General features: G+C 33.9%; 2 long non-coding RNA genes across 3 annotated transcripts; one reads left to right on the top strand and one right to left on the bottom strand.

Annotated features, from left to right (window-relative positions):
- The first annotated feature begins 7058 nt into the window (after positions 1-7058).
- On the top strand, positions 7059-10895 carry LOC126892570 (uncharacterized). Its single transcript, XR_007700910.1, has 3 exons — positions 7059-7208; positions 7903-8193; positions 10561-10895. It is a non-coding gene; the product is annotated as an uncharacterized LOC126892570 (long non-coding RNA).
- Positions 10896-17127: 6232 nt separating this feature from the next.
- On the bottom strand, positions 17128-20352 carry LOC126892571 (uncharacterized). 2 transcript variants are annotated; one of them, XR_007700912.1, is made up of 2 exons: positions 18788-20352; positions 17128-17629 (listed from the first exon to the last, which is right to left on the bottom strand). It is a non-coding gene; the product is annotated as an uncharacterized LOC126892571 (long non-coding RNA). The 2 variants fall into 2 exon arrangements; XR_007700911.1 differs by having other exon boundaries at positions 19753-20352.
- Positions 20353-22786: the final 2434 nt, after the last annotated feature.

Genomic DNA, 22786 nt, shown 5'->3' with positions numbered 1-22786 from the left:
CGTTCCGTAAAATCGAGTCACTATATTGGTTTAAACAGACTGTACATAGCATTTTAAGTATTATTTTAAAATCGTTTAATGTCTGCATCGATTAACAAGGACATGCATCATCATCATCATCATCAGCCTGTTTCAATCCACTGCTGGACATAGGCATCCCCTGTTTGTCTCCAAAGTGTTCTATCTTGTGCTTGCTGTATCCAGTTTTTTGTTGTCTTTCGTAAGTCGTCTTGCCATCGTGTTGGTGGTCTTCCTCTGCTACGTTTATCGTCTCTTGGTCTCCATTCGACTAGTTTGCGAGTCCATCTTCCGTCCTTCATTCTGGCATTCCCTTCTGTCCTTCTGTCCTTATGTCCTTCCTTGCTAGAAGGACATGCAGAATAAGTAAAATTGTCGTATTTTATGATTTTGTACGGGACCAGTTGGCGATCATTTTGATGAAATGGGCAACATCTAATCTAACATAAATTGCAATTGATGGGTGCATTCTCATTGATGTTTCGCCAGTTGCATTCAAAAAAAGTGTTTCACTGTATGTCTTTATATTTGGTTCATTAAAGGCCAACGAGATTGCATTGATTAAAGTTTTGTACTGCTGGAGTAGTTGCGCCCATTCCGGGTTGAAGTCCTCGTAGGACTCTACCTTGGCCTGTGTCAAGTGGTTAGATGCAGCCAACGTGCACTTGAGGAAGACGGACCTGATGAAAGTGCCCAACCTTCCTAGCATTGCGTCGTAGTCTCCATCATTGAAATCTTCTCGTGCATATCCAGTCAGATATGCAGCTCCGATGTGGTTTCTTGCCCTATTTGCCATTATGGTCTGTTTGACCGCAGACAGCGTCATGAATTGCTCAATCCCAGGGCAGTACGCCATCAGTCTAGACTTGTACAGCCTCTTGGTAGCTTCGTATGCCAGTGCACACCTATGTGTACCAGCTGGCATGGAGTTGAACCTCAGCTTCGCATCTGCTGAAAGTGCGACTGGAGTGATGCCTGCGTGCAGAGGAGGGTCCGCAATCTTGAGGCCAGGAATTCCTGCAAGTGTGTATATGTTGATCGTGCTACACCAATGACCCATTGTATGTGCCATTGTGGTCATCTCTTCAGAAGGATCAGTGCCGAAGATGGTGGTCATTACTTTCTTGGCGTAGCCCTGACAAGCCCCCTGCCCAGTGTGATGGTTCATAGACCATAGAGAGCGACCGTGGAGTAACGGCATAATCGCTGGCCTCATACGCCAGTGCAAGTGGGTTCGAGCCCTGCCAAAGACAAACCATTTTCATTTCCAATAATGACACGAGCCGTCTCACCGTGCCTCGAAGAGCACGTTAAGCCGTCGGTCCCCCTGGGCTAGTGTACATCGGCACTAGTTACTTGAAACAGGGTTAAAGATGTAAATGGCGCCGGAACTGTCCGAAAGGATCTCCTCGAAATGCCATACGATATAATAATCGCAGCTTACTTCGTCTGGCTTTGGAGCTCCCATCCTAATCAAATTTTTCAACCACAACTCGAGCAATTTCGTACTCTGGTCGTCAGTTAGTTGTTGATATACTGATAATGTAAAATTATTTAAATTAATTATTATTGCACAGAGAATGATATGACCACTTGTACGACCGTTCTCATATATTTTTTTGCATAATATGCATAATCTTCTTCCTGTCCCATCAATTTCAATGGATTTTTTTTTAATTTCATTATATGGTGATATCTCTTATATTAATTGCATATTACTATCTCATGTTTTCAATCAATTTGATAACATCCTTATTGTCGTCTTTTTCACAGATTTACTAATTACAGGTGCGGAAGGCATGGTTGGAGGTATGCGACGAGTATGCAATTTCAGTCAATTGTTCGGTCCAAGAGCAGCAACTTCTTGACCAATTCTTGCGCGCTTGGCCTTTTTGGTAGGTAGTCTAACATCCTCATGTTTTAAATCAAACACTGTGTCTCTGCATCTGGCACGTAAGATTGCAAAGAAAGGTATCTGGTTTCCATTCTAAAAATCCATAGAACGGGTTGTTCCATTTTTTGCTCTTACATGTGCCTCTTATTATCAAATGATAATCGGCATTTCATCACTGTAAACGTTCGCGCTTTTAAATATAAATGCGCACCTAGACTCAGTAGGTTTGAAGAATTCCCTTGCTATGTAGTCTGCGCAACCCTATTGATTTAGAATTATAATTGGATCCTTATAATTTCCGCAACCCTTATAATTTATTGGATCTTTTTCAATAATGCAATGGTATACGATGCTTGTGGTATAATTATTTAGATAAACTTACCTCGAAATCATCCAAGTTTGGATATTCCCAATCTCCATCGTCGTCATCTCCAGCATCAGTTAGGGAGCACAGGGTTGAGGGGTGAGTTGAGGATTCGGATGAAACCATAGTTTCATCCCTCAGTAGATATATGTTCACGGTGTAACTCTGTCCACTCGTTGCGTCTATTTTCTTTACATTGTCTATAAACATCTCTTGAGGGTTTTTAAACTTGATAAAACCCGACTGTTTGGTCATTGAAATAGGCTTCTATATAACTGGTTGTTGCATGTCCTTCTTTACCTTGTAGACACGCTGCAGACCACAGAGGGAATTCTACTGCGACTCTTTTTAAAAAGTCATCTATGAATTTTTATTGTAAAATCTATTGGCTTCCACACCTTTCTCATTAATTTCTACAGCCGATTCTTGGATGTTGTTTATCTATGATTTAAGGGCAGTGCTTGTTTCAAAGTTTGAAATCATTTTAATATCTTCTGACTTACTTAATGGTGTGTCACTAATAGTATACTTGTAACTGCGATCACTGATCATTTGCTCTAAACCATTCGTAATATTTTCGTAACACGCTTCCCGTTTCGTAACATCGAGTCACTATATTGGTACACAGACTGTACATAGCATTTTAAGTATTATTAAAGCTGTACTGTAAATATGTATGAACATCTCTAGCCATTTGTTCAATATCATCTGGTAATTTTTCACAAAAGTAATTAGCACATAAACTAAATAAATGGCCAATGGCGTAACCCGGATGATCCCAAGGAGGGGTTACAACTACTGGAGGGTCTGTGGCGGGTATGGAATACCCCCAGGCAGGAGGGCGGTTGGGGACCTCCTACGAAATTTTTGAAAATTACAGACACTTTTTATTGCTTTGAAAATGTACTAATTTTCATTAACTTAAAACTGAGTGTAAGTGTTTTGTTTAAAATTGTATTGTCGTTCAGTTTGTTTTACAGGGGTGAAAGAAAACTATAGCATACGAGTAATTAATTTCTTTATTGTACAAAGATTTTACTAACATTTGTCACAACTGAACACTAAAAAAGATAACAAAAAACTTTAATTATTTTACCAAGAGGAGTACTTATATAATACTTATAACTTGAGTCTAAATTCCAACGGAATTGAGGAGCCTCGGCGAGATGATCAAGCACTTCATCTGATGATATGGGTATTTCTATGTGAACGTTTAACATCGTAATCCATTTAGTCTTTGATGTCCTGTTGCATTCTGCAGGTAAGTTTTTACCCTCATTAGAGTTGAGAAAGTCTTCTCCTTGGAGCTGGTTGACACTGGAATTGTAACCAAAATGTTTAATAATTTGTATATGGATGGAAATCTTTCCTTATTACAAGCCTAAAATATTCTATGGCTTTTTTGAAGGTTATCTTTGCTTCCTTTAATCTTGCATGCCACAGATGCAGTTCTCCAAGGGCTGCCTCCTTTCAAGTTTCTAATTCTTGTTCGTAAAACTCAACAAGCTTTTTCAACTGGATTTGTTGAACATCAGTGATAGGTTCACTTTCAACTGGCATAAGACACACGAAGCTACCAAACAAACTTTCATGTCTGAGAAACCGAGTTTCAATTTCACTTATAAAATGGTTCAAGAAAGGAGTGAAGATGGCAATTCGGAAGTATTCCTTTGTAGAATCTGTTTGAATGTTGCACCTCTGAGTGTGTCTGGTTGATAATCTTCGCTTTATTATGATCAGTACCCATCAATCCAGTAATTTTTTTAACTGAACCAAAAATCAATGAAAACTTGCGAACAGCCTCCTTTCTATTCTCTTTAAGTTTTTCCTTGAGTTTATTTCTCATGATCATCGCAGATAACAAATCAACATCTTCTAGTTGTAATGCTCGGCATAATGGTAAGCTCAATGAAAATGCTTCTACTAATACTCATAGGCTAATAAGAAATGATGAGTTTGCTATGGCACAATGAAGTTGAACTGCTAAAGACGATGTGTCAGCGTCTTCCCAAGTTGAAATTTGCTTTAAGGCTTCGTGGATTGCTGGCAGCATTTCAGCGACAAGCAGCATTGCGTCATGACGTTCTATCTAACGTGTAGGACACATTTGTTTTAGTGAAGTAGCTTTTGTTTTTTGGACATTTTTCATCGATAGCCCGTTTGAAGAATTCGAAAAAACGACCAGTAGTCTTTCTGCATAAATACCGTAAAAGTAACTAAGTTAATATTAACATACCTGGCTTTTGACAATGACTCCAATGTCATTATCGTTGTTCTCGTCCTGCAACACATCTGCTAGAATGGGTGAAGATAAACTTGTGTTCGACTCAGAACTGCTGGAAGAAGCTACAGGATTACTTTGGTCTTGCACAGTTTAATTTTTACAATTAAATCTTTCAACAACATGTTTCTTAAAATAAGTTAGAATATTTGAAGAGGCTTTGCGTTTTTCTCAATTTTTAACCCATACTTCAATCTTGCACTTAAATCAAAGTTACTGACACAGTGAGACTGATACTAAGATCAAAAACTACAATGACTAATGGCTGAATAGTCTCTGAATTACTCTCGCGTCTTGCTCGCCGTGGTGAGGGTGAGTCCATTTCTTGATCTGTAAGCAACGACAACGTCTCCGTCTCTCACATTTGACTTTGCACTTTTTACGTAGTATCACAGCCCCCTAAAGTTACAAGCCGTGAAGTAAAAAAGGCAACGTCGCAACATATGATTAAGGTAGTCCTATGAAGGAGAATTAGTGGTCCGTTTCGTAAGGGAAAATTTTAAACAAAATTCGTGGATCTCTTTTTAAAATTACACAAAGAAGAGAATTTAATTTAATTAAATTTAGATTTAAAAAGGAAAGTATGAAATAAGTAAGTTAAGCTGGTTAGTAATCGCATACATAATAAAAATCGCATACAGGGGAGTAAACCATGAACCTTTTCATCATTAGAAAAATTAAATGCAGGAGTACAGTAATCACTAAGTTTGTGCCTTTGAATTTATTTTTAACATTTACTATATTCCACCATGTTTCAATACTTGTAAGAAAATTACCAGTACCTTCATTGAAAGAATTTATGGACGCAATGGTGGTGCCATGGAATATATTTTCAACATTTTGCCATTCAAAACTATTAGGGTATAAAGTTTTATAGTTTAGCTTATAGGCTCTCTTTGTTACTTGGTTTAACTCTACTTTGTAAAAGTCTCAGATGTAGAAATGCTGCTTTATATACATTATTTTCTTGAAAGTCTGGATATACAAATGTTTTTGTAATGTCAGTAAGATTACGTCAATTATTGCAAATATTTTTAAATTAGGATATTTTTTCATTAGGATATGCTGGATTTGTTATAAATGAGTCACTTGATAATTTATTAGACATATTGTGATTTACTAATAATGCTAATTATTTACATTGTCACTTGGAGCAGTATTTAATGAATAAGATATTTTGTTGCAAATGTCAATGTTGCAAAGTGAAGCTTGCCACACAGTTACTAAGTAAATCTGTTGCCGATGCATTAAGTGTTTGCTGCGATGTTTTAAAATTAAAAAAATTTAAAAATTGTAAAGCTACTGTCCAGTTTGTGAGAATAATGAATAAATTGAGAATGAATAAATTCTAGATTCTAGAACATTAAATTCTTTCAACTTTAAAGTGGCTTGTTGCACATTTCTGTATCAGATTCACTGAATACATAAAAAATTTAAGATTACTAGATGGCACACACATATTACAATCAAAACGTAAAACTGGTATTTTAGGATTAGTAATTAAATATAAAACACGTGTTCCTCAATTTAAAATGTTACGCTAAATTATTTAAGATTCACTAAGACTACACATTTAATTTAATTTTATAGCTTTATAAATATTATAAATAGTTATCGTTGTATGAGTGCATGATCGGACGTACAAGTTATCAAAAGTACCTTTTGATCTATTAAATACTTTAAAATTTATAACTCACCAAGTACAAAGCATGAGGAAGCTGGTTGGCACCAATATTTAAGTAGAAAGAGGATTCAAACAAGCTTTTAGGTTCTTTTTAAATTAACAACCCCCCCCCCCCTCTTCACACCTGTCATTAAACATTCCGTTTCCTCCGACCACGTTGACGTGACACTGTCAAATCACTGCAATATTACCAACCAACTTTCTCTTCTTCGTTATAACTTTCACTGTTTATATTGGACTGCATTTACTAAATTTAAAATAGACTAGGCTAATCAAATTACTTTACTCCCCTACACTTATGCAACAGGTGATAATCTTGTCCGTTAGATTATGCATTCGTATTACGAACTTTCACTCTACACTTCTTCTCTGTTCGAATATTACTGTAGAATAATACATCTATTAACTTACAATCATGTACATTTTAGTATTGTTAGAACAGTCTTTCTTATCCGCTGAGAGGGTTGACATGGAGGGGATGACACATATCGACCGTCCTTCTCATGGTGGCGAAAATTGGAAGCTCGTCCCACAAGCGTTGCCAGAGTTGGTACAATTGTACCAATTTGATACAATTAACAACCAAACTTGTGATACTAAAGTATCTAAAGTAAAAACTTAAAATTTTGTGATATAATAAATTTGCTTCAAATAACATTAAACGACATTTTTTTATGTTATTGTACAAAATGTGTTGGTTTAGTACATTTTGTGTCAATATTCCAGTCATTCCAGTGCATTTACAAAAATTTCTCTGGCAACACCGCCTGTGAGTGTTCTACTTACTACATCAACATCAATTATATTTTTCCGTTAATTTTTTTAAAATGCCCCATCACGGTTCTTGTGTCGTTTTTGACTGTCTATTTACATGGAGAAATAGTGGAGTCAAATTCTTTCGATTTCCTAAATCCAAAGATAGGCAGGATCAAAGAAAAAAATGGATTAGTGCTATTCGAAGACAAAAGTATGTTAACCTCTCTTTTATCTTTTATCTATTAAATTAAATCATCATCAATGACCACTGGGCACTGACACCCCATGGAGGGCCATGGTCGCCCGTTGGGGTTTCTAGGCTCTAAAGTTTTGCAAGGTGTGGAGACAGCCACAGGCATAAGGCATCAAAAGTTGTAAACGTTACTTATCTAACATAATAATATTACTTTCTTGTTTCTTTTTTAAGGAGGTCTTTTGTGCGTTATGTGTTTTGCTTGCTTGACTACTGTTGCCCATGTTTTCCTTTCTTTTGCTTGTTTTTCCCATTCTCATATTCCTAGGTCTTTTAAATCCTGGTTAATACCATCAATCCATCTCTTTCTAGGCCTACCTCTCGGTCTCTTCCAGTTTATTATTTTCTAAGTACTTTGTTGTATTTCTCTTATAATCATCCTTTCTACGTGTCCCAACCAACTCAGGTGTTTACTTTGTATTTCTTTTATGATAGTCGTTCTGTTTAACACTCGTATTTATTTTGTGGTTCATTCTTATATGCCATTCTCCTGTACAGGTCCATATATTTTTCTTTCTTATCTAAGAAGTTGTTCTCCTTGTTCACTAGTCAAAGTCCAAGTCTGATGCATATATTACTACAGGCTAGATGGTTCAGATTTTTGAAATAAATAAATGTTTTTTTATAATCTTTATATATAACTTGGTTTTAGAGGGGGGCCATTGTCAGTAGACCTATTATAAACAGCGAGACATTTGACAGATTTAAAGACAAACCAGGGTCATTTGAAAATGTTGCACTGGCTAATTAAGAGGGAACCTATATAGGATATAGTAGATGTAGAAATCATTGTATTTTCCCAACAATACCTGGATTTAAAAATTTCTGAAGTGAGAATAGAAGAAATATGTGTGAAAACTGCTAACTTTCAACAATTTCAGAATTGTTTTGTGAGCCATAAATAGGAGTAGATTCCCAACATCCTTGTTTAAAACATTAACAGGTAACATATTTTTCTTTTAGAATATTCTTTTGAAAATGGTCCATTGTTATTGTTAATTTACTATAAATACAGGGAGTCTCGGTTATCCACCACAAATGGGCAGACGGAAGGGCAGATAAGCTAAAATGGCATTAATATAATATAGAGCAGCATTTCCCAACCGGTGGGTCACGTCATGGCTCTTACAGTAGCTAAGTAGCGTACAGAGTACAGAATAGTGTATCATCATGGGTGAGGGATGGGTCGCGAATGTGAAAAAACATCAGAATTTGGGTCACCAGAGATAAAAGGTTGGGAACCACTGATATAGAGGGTTAAATGAAACATAAGTTTACGTCTATTGTAATGGACTTACTCTTCAAAGTCTTTAATTATGTACTGTATACTGTATGCACATATTAATTTAAAAAAAATAAAATAAAACTAGAATCAGTTTAACATTGATTTACATCGGACATTGTAGATAGAATAGTTTAGAATGAGCGAAAAAAACTAGTGATTTTCATCTGCCTTTCCTATGTATCTCGTTTGGATGCTGCTAAGTCTCGCCATCTCTGTAGCTTCATAACATCGACAGCTCTAGCTTCTTCTTGTTACTCAGTATATTAGTGTATTTTGTCGCAGCTTCAAAAATTTTCACTTCCTTGTGTGAAACTATACAGGGTGTCCCGAAAAGATTGGTCATAAATTATACCACACATTCTGGGGTCAAAAATAGTTCGATTGAACCTAACTTACCTTAGTACAAATGTGCTCATAAAAAAAGTTACAGCCCTTTGAAGTTACAAAATGAAAATCGATTTTTTTCAATATATCGTAAACTATTCGAGATTTTTTATTGAAAATGGACATGTATCATTCTCATGGCAGGAACATCTTAAAACAAAATTATAGTGAAATTTGTCCACCACATAAAAATTGAATGGGGGTTTTGTTCCCTTAAACCCCCCCAAGCTTTTTTTGTATGTTCCAATTAATTTATTATTGTGGTACCATTAGTTAAACACGTTTTAAAAACTTTTTTGCCTCCTAGTATTTTTTCGATAAGCCAATTTTTATCGAGATGCGGCTTCTTTTTTAATGTATTTACCATAAAATTTTTTGGGGATTTTGTTCCTTTAAACCCCCCAAATGTTTGTGTATGTTGCAATTAAACTATTATTGTGGTACCATAAGTTAAATCTTTCTTTTTCAGTCTTTTTTTGATAAGTCACGTTTTATCGAGATTCGTCTTCTTTTTTAAAACATACCTAAAAATGTAAATTATAAATAAATTTTCAGATTATTAACAGGTCTATACTCGTAGTTAACCATATGCAAATATGTGGTGGATTCGACACATATTCAAAATATCTTGATAAACACTGACTTATTGAAAAAGTACCAAGCCAAGAGGCAAAAAAGTTTTGAAAAGATTGTGTTTAACTAGTGGTGCCACAATAATAATTTAATTGGAACGTACACAGAAGTTTGGGGGGTTGAATGCCACATGTCCGTTTTCCATAAAAAATCTCTAAGAGTTTTCGATATATGAAAAAAAAATCGATTTTTATTTTGTAACTTCAAAAGGCTGTAACTTTTTTTGTGTGCACTATTTTATATAGAAAAGTGAGGTTCAATCAATCTATTTTTGACCCCAGAATCTGTGGTATAATTTATGACCAATCTTTTCGGGACACCCTGTATATATTTACTATATAAGCATATAGTAAAATCACATAAGCAATGCAGTAGATGTAAACATAAGTTGACAGCAATGTCGTCATCAGTAATGAATGAGAACTAGATCATATTTCCGTTCAATTTTTGAATAGAAGTTATTTATTTGTAAAATCACGTAAATTATTCATTAATGTAATTAATTTTTTTCACTATCTATGTATTCAGTGATTAGATTAATTTATATACTATACAATAAAAACGAATAATCGAGAAAAGAGAAAAAATGATAAAAATATTTTAATAATATACCGTTATTGTGGAAAGAGTAGATAAATTTTGAACATCTTTAACAACTTAAATCATTGTTTACATGCACTGCATTGTTAATTATAAGCTAGCTTTCATACTGACCAGGTAAAATAATGTAGAATTTTGGATATAATCATTACATCTGGTACCTTACTTAGTTGCTTCATTTCAAGCCCATTATTTAGCTAATTGAAAATTCGTTCTAACTTTGCAATATGTGTTGACACATCATCTTCAACATACCACAATAAAGAAATGAAATCTGAGCAAAGTTTGAACAACTGATCTTTCGATGAGGCTTCAAACTGTTGCTTCAGAGTGAAATAAATAAATAAAAGACAATAAAGTAATTTAAAAGTAGGTAAAATAAAAGTATATTTCTTTTTATTTTTTCAGAATATAAAGGCCATAAAATTTGGAAAAGAACAAAGAAGAGTCCAAATCATTGGTTAATGATATGTTTTATAGGGACTATATCATATATTTTAATGAAAGAAAAAAATGAGTACTGAACACAAAGCACGATTGTTACAACCAAAATCAAGGCAACTTATAATTAATAAAAAGGAAGGTGTGCCACCTAGTGATCTGGATGCCTTCAGAATTGATCATATATGATGTCGGTATTGAATAATGCTGGGAACACAATATAAAATTATTAAAAACATTTTATTTGAATAAATAAGTATACTTATACCATTTTTATGTGGAAATAAAGCACTTTAAAATTACATTTTTTTGTTTATTTTATGTATCTAAACATATACATATTGAAGATAGCAAAAATAGAAATTTATTATTTTTATTTTCCAGATTACATGCATAAAACACTTTTGATTTTAAAATGTTACTTGAAACTAATTAAATATATAACTCATTGAATTAATTCATTCACTCATTTTGATTCTACAATATTTACTTCCATAATGAATGATAAAAAGAAAAATCAAAGAAGTGACTAATTATGTTACTGAACCCAATTGGGTTGCAAATTCCTAAGTGGATGTGGTTACCCATATTAAAAGAGTAAATCAATAGAAAGAAAATATGTACCATGATTAGTAAGTCAATCAACATATCAAGGATACCTAATTTATATTTTAAAATAACATACATATAAAATCAGACTTTGGTGTTAATTTTGAGAGTAAATTAAATGTAAGATCAAATATGGGCCATTCAACGAATATATGACTCTTGGATTATCTCAACAATGAATATTTTACTGTGCAACATAAGTACGAAAGTAAATGGCTCTAGTCATTATTCCCATAAACAACAATGTAATTTTCAATTTACTTTCGTTTTTCATATTTTGCACAGTAAAATATTCGTTATCGAGATAATCCAAGAGAGTTGTATATTCATAGAATGATCCATACTTTCGGGATGGTATCAGTGGCGGATCCAGGGCATGATTTCGGGGGGGGGGGCAAGGAGGATTATGTGGGGAACCTTCCGGGGGGTCTGGGTCTGGAAAAATGTAACTGAAAACTCGTGTTTTTAGACAATCTAGAGACTAAAACATGATCATATTTTGTAATTTAAATCTATAGTTTTTAATTGGATTTATTCATTAAAGCCTACTTGGTTAGGGAAATAAAAACACAAAACACTTTTTTGAAGATTCAAAGCATTACTTTATTATTTACATACTTTCTCCATAAAACTTAAACAATAAAGTCCAGCCTTCTTTTTCCTCCTTTAGCATAACGCTCAATTACGTTCTCAACATTCACCTCAATATCACGATGTATGTATAAAAGGCACAATCCATTCAACCTCTCTTCAACCATTCTTGTCCGTAGCCAGGATTTAACGAGCTTAAGGCTGCTGAATGACCTTTCAGCACTTGCAACACTTACTGGTAGTGTGATAAGTATTTGTAGAAGTGTTCGTACAGTTGGAAACATATCTCCATCGCAGCATTTGAGTACTTCTATGGCACAGTTTGGAATTTTCATTCCTTCTTCTTTCTCCCTTGACCACTTCGCTCTCCAAATGCTTAACTCTCCTTCAAGTACCACTTCAGAATCACTGGGCAAAAGAGTTTTAAAGTTCTGGCAAACTTTCTGCAGCCTCACGTTCAACTCCAAGCATTTTTCGCTGACATTGGTGTTCAACATATTTGCAGGCATTAAAAGGTTGAGGTCAAAGCACAATAGGTTTTCTTCGGAGAACCTGGTTTGTAGATCAGTGATGACATTGTCGAGAAGTGGTATATACATGGACATCCTATAATATTCCATCACTGTCTCTGCTTCGTAGTTTTCTCTATGCCTTTGGCTTTTCACTACTCTGGGCATTTTGAGCTGCACGCCCAGCTTTTCAGAGGTAGTTAGAGCTTCCAAGTATAACTCTGTGAAATGATCATCACAATTTCGTCTCCTATCCTTCAGACATGTCAGTGTGTCTGTCACTGCATTGGAAGCCTTGTTCAAGTCTAAGTTTGGTTTTTGCAATAACTTGCTTAGGGGAAGGGTCCTTTTCAGAATATCTACCAGACAAACGCAAGAAAAAATGAATTCAGTGCTTGTTATTGAGTTGATATACAATACGGCCTTTTTGGCTGACTCGGACTCTTTCCATTCGCTTATCTCTGTAAATGAATCGACAATTTCTGGCAATGCACAAAAAAATAAAATTACTGCATCATGTCTATCTACCCACCTAGTTTCACAGAGGCTCACTAGTTGCCTTCCTACGTGTTCAGTTAGAACAGCATTCCTTTTTGCTGACTGATTATAAAAGTGAATGACTTCTTTCATAATGCCAACGGCATTATTTATGGATCGAATCTTATTAGATTTAGAAATAGAATTATTCAAGGCGTGGTTGTAGCATGGAAGCCGTTTTGCACTAACTGCCTCTGATTGGATCTTTGTTACACTACCTGATTCTTCAGATGTCATTACCGAAGCCCCATCTGTACCTATGCCTACACAGTAACTAAGGTCTAAGCCAAGTTCTTTTACATTCCTTAAGACTATTTCACCTAGAGTTTTCCCTGATAGTTTGTTCTCTTTACACTCTTTACCATTTACATCTGCTGCTGCATTGTATGCATCAATAAAAGTTATGAAGTCCTCCCTTACGGCATCTTTCCAAAGATAACGGACAACTAATGTAATCTGTTCCTTATGAGACAAATCACTGGTTTCGTCAAACATCATAGACCAATATTTGGACTCGAGTATTCTTTTCAGAATTTCATCCCTAATTTCATCCCCACAACACTCTATTAAAGCATTTTGCGTTGTTTTGCTAATATATGTTGCTCGAGAAGATGATGTATTAAGATGTTTTTCGAGAGCTTTGTCACCCGCGTCTACTCTGAACTGCAAGAGAGCTTTGAAATTCCCCTGATTTGCTGCTGAAGTTTCAATGTCTAGGTTGATAGGACCATCGTCCCTGTGACCTCGAAAAGGTATGTTTTGACGCCCGAGCAAAATAATGGTTTTGATAATGGGCTTTAGCCTTTCACGATTTTCTGTAACCTGACGAAGCCGCTCAGAGCATACCTGATTGATAACTTCTTTATTAGGTGATTTGTAAGTTTTCAAAAAGTCTTTCCCCATTTCTACACAGGTTTTATGGTATAAACTTCTTTCATGGGTTTGCAAGTCGCCATCTTTTCCTGTTAAGTCTTTAAACCGTGTCAAAGGTTCAATTACAAGTCTCCCCAGCTTCACGCCCTTATTGTGACCTGCCTTTTCTTGGGCGAAAAGTGCACAGTATTTACAGAACAAACCTTTCTTCGACTCTGAAAGTACAAGCCATGTATGATTTTCTAGGTGGGTTTTAGACAAATACCTTTTAACGCCCTTTGAGTTTTCTGAATATGGATACACGTAGTTTGAGGGTGGCTTCCAATGTTCTTCCAAAAGAAGATATTTTGTGTAATCATCAGGCTTGTTATTTACATATAGCCCTATATCTTTGATGATATGATTTGAAGAGAGCTCTTTCACTTTACCTTCAGAGTTAATTGTAGGTCTGGATTCGCTTGAGGAGTTGGTAGGTCCACTGCTTTTTGAGTGTGAATCCAAGGCCAGAGGATCTCCTAAAAAAACACAACCTTGAAATAATTGATCGACTAGACCTATTAAGGCCGCGTCTCACCATCAAATAATTTGATCAAACAGTTTGAGCAAACTCCGCAAGTACGTCAAAGTGACGTCACAATTGCAGTTTTTTTTTTAAATTCTAAAAATCTGTGCTCTCACTAACAGTCTAGTTTAATCAAATGTTTTGTATTGTGTTGTCTAACTTGTTTGTACTTTATTTAAAATTAAAGTTTTTCATTATTATCCACAATGAACACTCAGGATGTGACGTCACTAACTGTCACTTTGTGTCACTAACTGTCAAGTTTGATCAAATTATTTGATGGTGGGACGCGGTCTTAAGACTTGAAATAGTTTGTTTAATTTAAAATGTAACTTGTATTAAAAGTTATCATCCACATTATTAAAACAATTTACTTGATTTTCGTACTCAACAAATCAACCCCTAAATAATTATTTTTCTAGGCAAATTGGGTATCATTTTAAAGCTCTTATCCTCTATATGTGCCTTTTGCAGGATTATATGTTGTTGCTCGCTATTACAAAAAAGGCTTACCGAAAACTTCCACTTCGAAGTTTGGGTTTTGTGACACAGCAAGCGAGCTTTGCTCATGTTGTCCCACTTCCACTTCATCTCGAATTATTGTAAGTGATTCGGGTTTATCTTCATCGTCTCGTTTTGCACCCTCAGTCTCACCATTACTGCTATCTGAAATTGTTTTAGAGTGAAAATCAAACAAAATTAACATTTAATCAATTAAATTTGATTTTATCTGATTTCTTACATTAAAAAATGTATTTTACTTTAAAATGGTAGACTAATTAAACACAAAAAAACGTTAAATATAAATAAAAAATAAAAGTAAAGTTAAACTAATTTTTAGTGAGTCCTAAATAATAGCCTAAACAGTAAACAAAAACGTAGCAAGCGTAAAAAATAACCATTAAACCTACTAACCTACTAGCTTTTATTACTATGGCTTATGAAATAGAGTAACCTTACCTGACGTTGTCTTCAACTTTTTGAAGAACGTTGTAATTTTGGCAGCTCGTTTCATAACATCAGCTCACAACAACAACAAAGCACAAATAAGCACCGACATCAAAATGGCATCTTATTTGTTGTTGTACATGCGCGCGTTCTAGCGTCAGAATAAGGAACTATGTCGAGCGCAATCTAATCTAATCGAAGTTCCGTTTCTAATTTCTAACGCTAGGGCGTGCGCACGGTTATAAGCTTTACAGCAAGCAAATTAAAATCTTTACGGAACTGTTTCAATGAATATTATTCGACGAGAGAGCACGGGAAATTTGCACGCGGAAACAAACTTTGAATAGGACAATCGCTAAATATATAAAGCTCTTTTCTGTGTGGCCAGTGGCACTCGTTATCCTCAATTTAGAAATAAATACACATTTTTTTTTGTCCTCAGATTCTCGGGGGGGGGGGCAATTGCCCCCTCTGCCCCCCCCCCCTGGATCCGCGCCTGGATGGTATAATGGAGTTTTTTCTAGTGATTTACTGTGGGACCCCTAACATGAGAATGTTGCTGTCATCATTGCATGTGTTTTTTAAAGTCAAATCACATGCTATGATTTTTCTGACATGTATTCTTCCTTTAGCAATTATTGGTTTGGTGTAAATTGAGCAGTTGTTAAAAGAGGTGGTCTATTTTTTGAACTTACACCTGAAGGAACCAAATGGGAAACCAAAAATCATTTATCAGCAATTATTAAGTCACCTGATATCATCTGCTGTAATATACATACTAAATTTTTTACTATCTTCTTGTCAAATAGTGAACCTTACTTGCATAAGTAACTACGCCATTGGGAGCCACTCCAATTAGACATTTTAAAGTATTTCTATGTTTATATGAGCTATATGTTACTCTATCTGTTTTTCCAATTTTTTGGTTAGTTACAATAGATTTTTGTGCAGTCTAAAATTATTCTACAATTTATAAAATTTTTGAATCATGTTGGCATGCAATAAGTTATTTTTATTCCTGCTGTGAATATCCTTCATAATATTTTGAAATAATATTTCATGTAGCATGTTTAAACCAGATTCAGTAGGATGAAATCCTCATTGAAATTTTAAATATAATGCCTAAATCTTCATTCACAAGATTTGGTTTCAATTTCATCACTGTAAATAGTAACGGATCAATTTTAGGTACATTGACCACAGCTCAATCTTGATAACAATTATTTGACATCAGTCTAAACTCATATTATAAACACATAAATACATATTTGTATGATAAACCAGTATAGTTCGTCCGCTCTAACTTTTCCCATGCGTCACAACTTATTTTCAAACAAATTAAGTCAAAACCTAAAGTGAACCGTATGCTGATGTGTGTAGTATATAGTATAAATATACAAAATGTATATACACATCGACGTTCGTTTCACTTTAGGTTTCGACTTAATTTGTTTGAAAATTAAGTCAAAACAGAAAAGTTGTGCCACATGGGAAAAGTTAGAGCGGACAAACTATATAAAAACAAGAAGACAACTACTTTGCAATATTTACTGCTTCCATAGTTGCAACCAAAGGAGTAGAAACTGAGTAGCTTCATTGGCAGTGCCGGGTTGACTTTCTTCTTCACTTCTCACTGGAGAAGTAGGTGGATTTGCAACAAGAGGTACTGGGTCCTGGTAAAGGCCTCCTGGAAAGTACTGACTCATGTTTCATTTTTCACATTTTGAATTTGATTTCTACAAAATTTCAATACATTGTCGTGATCATATTGATGATGAGATATTAAATTCATTTCCAAGTGCCAACATTGGACCAAGAAACAAATTCAACATAACACAGCGAGCCTGAGACCTTTATGGGTTCTTGTATTCTGCTCCTCTGCATCAGTAAAGTAAAAAGGTGAAATTCGGTATAAACACTTTATTTTCTCATTTTATTATGGTCACAATTCAATATCTACATTTTAGAACTAATAAAGTTATTTTATATAAAAATAGTTTGTCTCTGTTTATAGGCAAGATATAGATTTTAATAAGAAATTTAGCTTGTGGTCTGACGGCTTCTTCCGGTGCTGTCCTGGGTTATTTACACCCCAAGATCTTCTTCAGAGGGTGTCAGATGGTATGTCCAAAAAGAGACAATATGGTCACCTGTGGAACTGTAGAAATGTTGACAATTGCTCTTGCAAATAGGCAATAGTGAATTAACCCAGCCTGAGAGACTTGCTCACCCCTAGACTATGACATTCGGGTGATACAATTCATTATGGCCTTAAGATTTTCATTGGATAGTTGCCTAGGGAACTGTTACTTTTTCTACGATTCTCATTGAATGGTTGCCTGGGGAACTGTTAATTTTCTATAATACTCATATTTGAAAGTTAGGGCCATGCCCTTCTCCTGGGTGCCTAAAAGAGAAATTGAGATGTAGAGAACACACAGCATAAATTTATGAAGGGCCCCTATCACCCAAGCCAACAAAACCTTAATATACCCTGTCAGCAGTACAGAAAAATTTACAGGTTACTTTTGAACTAAAAGTTATAACAAATGTTTTAATTGAAACACCCCTTAATCAGAAAATAAAATCTTCTGTTAAATTAATTGAATTCCAAATATTTCTATAAAATTAACAAATTTTTAAACCAATAAATGAAACTTGAGAAATTATTATTTAACATAACTGCTGATATATCAATAAATTAGCATTAACAGAAAATAAATACCCCACAAATATTTTCTTTACCTAATTGGATGAATCAAATTATCAGTAGTAATTGCACAAAAGCTCTAAAATTATTGAATTTTTCCCCAGTGACACGTTGACAGTTTTAATTTCACAAGCCAAAGGCGAGTGAAATTATGTCAAAGTGTCACGAGAGCAAAAATTCTATATTAATTTCAGAGGTCGAGTGCAATTTGTTGCGATTATTTCATGAATAAAACTGTTCAAAACCAAAATTTTATTGTAATTTATTTATGTTGTAAGTACAAATTAGTACAATTAAACACAACATTTTTATAAATATTTGATGATTGAAAGTCATCACTTTTATAATTTTTAAACCATTAATTGTCATTAATGTCACTGAATGTATTTTTTCGTAGCAACGAAGGGCATCTCTGACGTAATATACTTAAAGACGGGCAATTATCAAAAATTATCAATTTAATTCAGATTTCTGTAGCTTTGTATTGGTCAGAATCTCCTATGAATGAAATAATCAAACAAATATATTATGCAAATGAGTTAGTCAATTGAATGGTGGGCTACAACAATGTTGTAAAAGCGACATATTGGGTCAAAGTGAGGTTTTAATGCAATATTATTGTATATCCAAAGACCAATGCGAGCATCTTTCAATCTGGCTAAAAATATTTTGCCTTCCGTGAGTTTTTCGTATCGCAATGTTGGTATCCGTATGTTCATAAATGGCGTGTCAATGTGTTTTTTTCATCTCCTGCATAATCTCGATTCTGTCGGTTACAACATTGTTGTAGCCCACCATTCAATTAACAAAAATGTGAACAGAGAATTAAGCAATAAAATCAGAAAACCTACTTACCAACTAGGTTTGTTTAGGTTTCACTTGGCAGAGCCTATACAAATAAACCTGAGTGAGACCAGCACATAACATCGTATTTATATGAGCAAAATAAATTACCTGAAGGTCAATATTAGCAGATAGAGAAGTAGGTATTTCTATTAAGACAAAATTACAAAAAATTAAGCACTTAATAAATACGTTTTGGAATAAAATATCTAAAGAGAATGACTGTTTTACTGGAAATAATTTATAATGAAAATGGCAAGCTAAAGTAGTATTTTCTCAATAAAGACTATACTAAATTTACAATTAAGATGCAGTAAAAATAAACAAACCAAGACACGTTAAATGCTACTAGGAGCACTCGCAAATTATAATTTACAATGTATAAATTTTGGAAATAATGATTTGGGATTTACAGTGTATATATATTGTAAATTATGATTCAGGAGTGCTCCTATTAGCAGCATTTAACGTGTCTTGGTTTGTTTATTTTTACTGCATCTTAATTGTAAATTTAGTATATTTGAGATAATGGAAATAAATTTTGGAATTTCAATCAGGCATCACTATCTACATCATAAAATTGAGAATTTATATACCAGGCGGACAAAGAAAATATAAATGGACCAACAAATATATTATCATACTAAAATGAAAATCAACTCAGCGAAATGAGAGGACCTCTATATGCAGAATGGGTCCTTGAAAATAAATTCTAGAAAGTAGATTTGCCCTCTACAGCATTGTAACAGATATTTCAACACAGATATTCAAGTAAAATTACTTACTTTACTCATTTAATTTGGATGTAAAAGTTGATTGTCTGTCAAAAAACCTTTGGTTTTGTTTTGCACAAAAATTGTTGGTCAGAATTCACAAAGTGGCAAGAGCAAACCAACAAAGAATAGACAGATTCTTTCCGTGTGTGAATCATTTATAAAATGATAAATTCAATTCTTTTCTTCACTATATTTTCTTACCTTAGTAATGAAATTCTTCTTTGCAACCAGATCTTTTGGAACAACAAAGAATCTACATATCCCTCTTTCACAACACAATATTTTGTACAATCCGGGACAAAGCACATTACCATTTTTATTATACAAAATAGAATAGTTCACATTCACAAGTTTGTAAACTTTGCTTGGTGAGTATCACTAAAAAACTGTATTTCATAGAAATTTAAGACCGAATTATGGTGGTATTATGTTAAAAACACTATACTTAAGCAGACAAAGCTGCAGAGGAAGCAACATTTCATCTTTATAGGAATTAAAAAGGCTTTGAGATTGAGCAAATTCTGGCTTTGGCCGGCTTTGCAACTTTTGTTTACATTTACGAAGTCCTTGACAGTCGTAACCTCACATTACGGCTGTTAACCTAAAAATCTCTTTGGAAGTTTGTATATCGAAATTATATTTATGTATTATATCAGACAATTTCTACCATATATAGTATTTATATCAAATTTCTTATTATGTACTGATACAATTGTACAAAATTAATAGTAATATTTTAAATAATCTCTTGTTTTTGCAATTCGCCCATAAGGAATACACATAAGATCGTCCCATTAACAGCCACAGTGTACCACGTGACCATGTGTCAAAGTTAACGCTCCCAGCGAATATATCCAGGATGACCATGTAATCTTTTTAAGCATAATGGACAAGCTGCAGCATATTCATTCTCTCGTCGGGGGAGTCCTAAATTACTCCAAAATATTGCTGCCATTTGACTAACTACATGATTGCAAGAATCAAATTTATATTTTAAATCCTTCTGGTTCCTCGACATGGTTAATACATAATCAGGATCAAAAATATTTTTCTTTTGTTCTAACGAAAACATAAATGTTGCTCCTCTGATTGAAAATAGGGTTCCATCGTACAAAGGTACTGAACTGCCAGGTCTCACATGGGTCCATAATGGATTATCAAGGTATTTAGCTTGTAGTGAAGAATTTAATGGTACAATAACGTTTTCATTCCGATATGAACCATTTACCAGTTGACATTCAAATGTGTCCGAATTTCCGATTATCGTGAAATGATGTCGGCTGATCCACGTTTTTATATAACCAGGCATACTACTTCGTTGATATCGCTTTCGCGCATGTCTTACATTGCTTCTCATTCTCGTGAGGTTTTCCTTCCAGGCAAAGTTTTTTACTTTTTTATTATTGGATATTTTTGGAATTGCTGTATCCATTGCTTTTCTAATTGCTTTAGTTAATTCTTTTGTCGCAGTATTTATATTATCCCCTCTTTGTATCAGACGTGGTGCACGGAATTCAGACCTAAGTAGTTCAAAATTCGCTTTTCTTATATTGTACCTCAACGAAGACATTTCCGTATTACGTGGCTCTAGGTTACTCAAATTGAACGTTATGAGATTGTGATCACTTATTGTTGCATGTTCAACTACTTTCCAATTTAGAACTAGGTTTGCTGCTGCGACATTCGATAGAGTTATATCTATGTTACTAGATGCACCTGCTCTATTCTGGAAAGTTGGTGGATTTCCTGGTTTATTATGAACTATTAGTTGAAGTTCATTTATCATCTTTTCAACTAATGTACCTTTCGGATCTGTTTGATTTGAATTCCATAATACTGATTTAGCATTAGCATCAGCCACAATCACAACTCGTTCGTTTCGGTATGCTATGAATATAGCTCTCATCTGTTCCACGTAATCGTCTATGTCTTCACTGAACTGACAATACAAGTTCGCGATAATTATTTTCCCTGCCTTAGTTAGAAGTTCTAAACATACACAATGTCGATTACTATATTGACTTATTAATAGAATTTTCATATCTTTGTTAAAAATTATGGTCACAGCCATAGGATTATCTCCTACGCTCGCACATTGTGCAGTTATAGGCATGTGTGGGACTTTATTCAATTTTGTGTATGGTTCCTGAATGCATGTAATATCAAGATTTTTTTCTTCTGCTAATTTCGTTATTTCATGTATTACGGTTGCACTACGCATTCCATTTATTTGTCCAATATTTATTTTGAATGAATGATTAGCCATTTATATTTTATTTTATGTCTATTAATTTAATTTTCATTAATCTTATTTTGATTTTTATATATACTTTAGTGATTAAAAGATATTTATATTCCTGACTCCGTACTCCACATCCGATACAATGTATTATATAAAGAGCAGTTAAAGTATGCTTTGCTATCTCTTCGATTTTGTTTTTGACCAATGTATTACAGAGACTTTTATATATTAGGTTATTTAGATATAAATTATTATATACATATATTTGAATGTCAAAATATATATACATTATGATATTTAGATTTTGTATTATTTTAGATTTTGATATAATATTTATTTGATTTTTATATATTTTCATAATTATTGTGTGCCAAAGTCTGTTTTCTGAACTAAACGTTCTAGAAGCAATTTATATGTTGGACATTCTTTTTTATCTTTGTTACATAACTTACCTCTATTTTTACAAGGTACGCAAATTTTGGGTTGGTTAGTTTTGTTGCAATTTCTATTTTCATGTTCATCACCACAGTGACCACACACTGTCTGTTTGGTGCAGTGTTTACTCACATGTCCCAGATCATTACATCTTAAACATTTTGGTACTACTAAGTAGTCTTTTGAGTTTATACTTGTAAATCCTACATAAATTTTATTTGAGATCAATCTTTGTCTGATTTGAGGTGAAGCCTCTATTACATAATGAACAGTAGGTTTATTTCTTTGTCCAGTTTTAAATTTTATATTAAAATTCTGATCAAATTCCTCCCTTGGAATATCATCAAAATTTTGTGCATATATGCATTCTTTGATGTTTTCTTCTTTTTCATTACTAGATATATCATACATAATTATTAAGGGTTTTCTTTTTCTTTGTAATTCACATTTAAAATTTTGTTTTATTTTATCATTATTTTTTATAGATTCTAAATCTTCTTTTGTTGGAGTTTCTATTATTAAAATTTTTCCAGTGGTTCTCATTTTATTAATTTTTAT

The sequence above is a fragment of the Diabrotica virgifera genome, chromosome 9 (genome assembly GCF_917563875.1).
Source record: "Diabrotica virgifera virgifera chromosome 9, PGI_DIABVI_V3a".
Taxonomy (NCBI): Eukaryota; Metazoa; Arthropoda; class Insecta; order Coleoptera; family Chrysomelidae; genus Diabrotica; species Diabrotica virgifera.
Note: the sequence above shows the minus strand (reverse complement) of the source record. Positions and strands in the feature narration are given on the sequence as shown.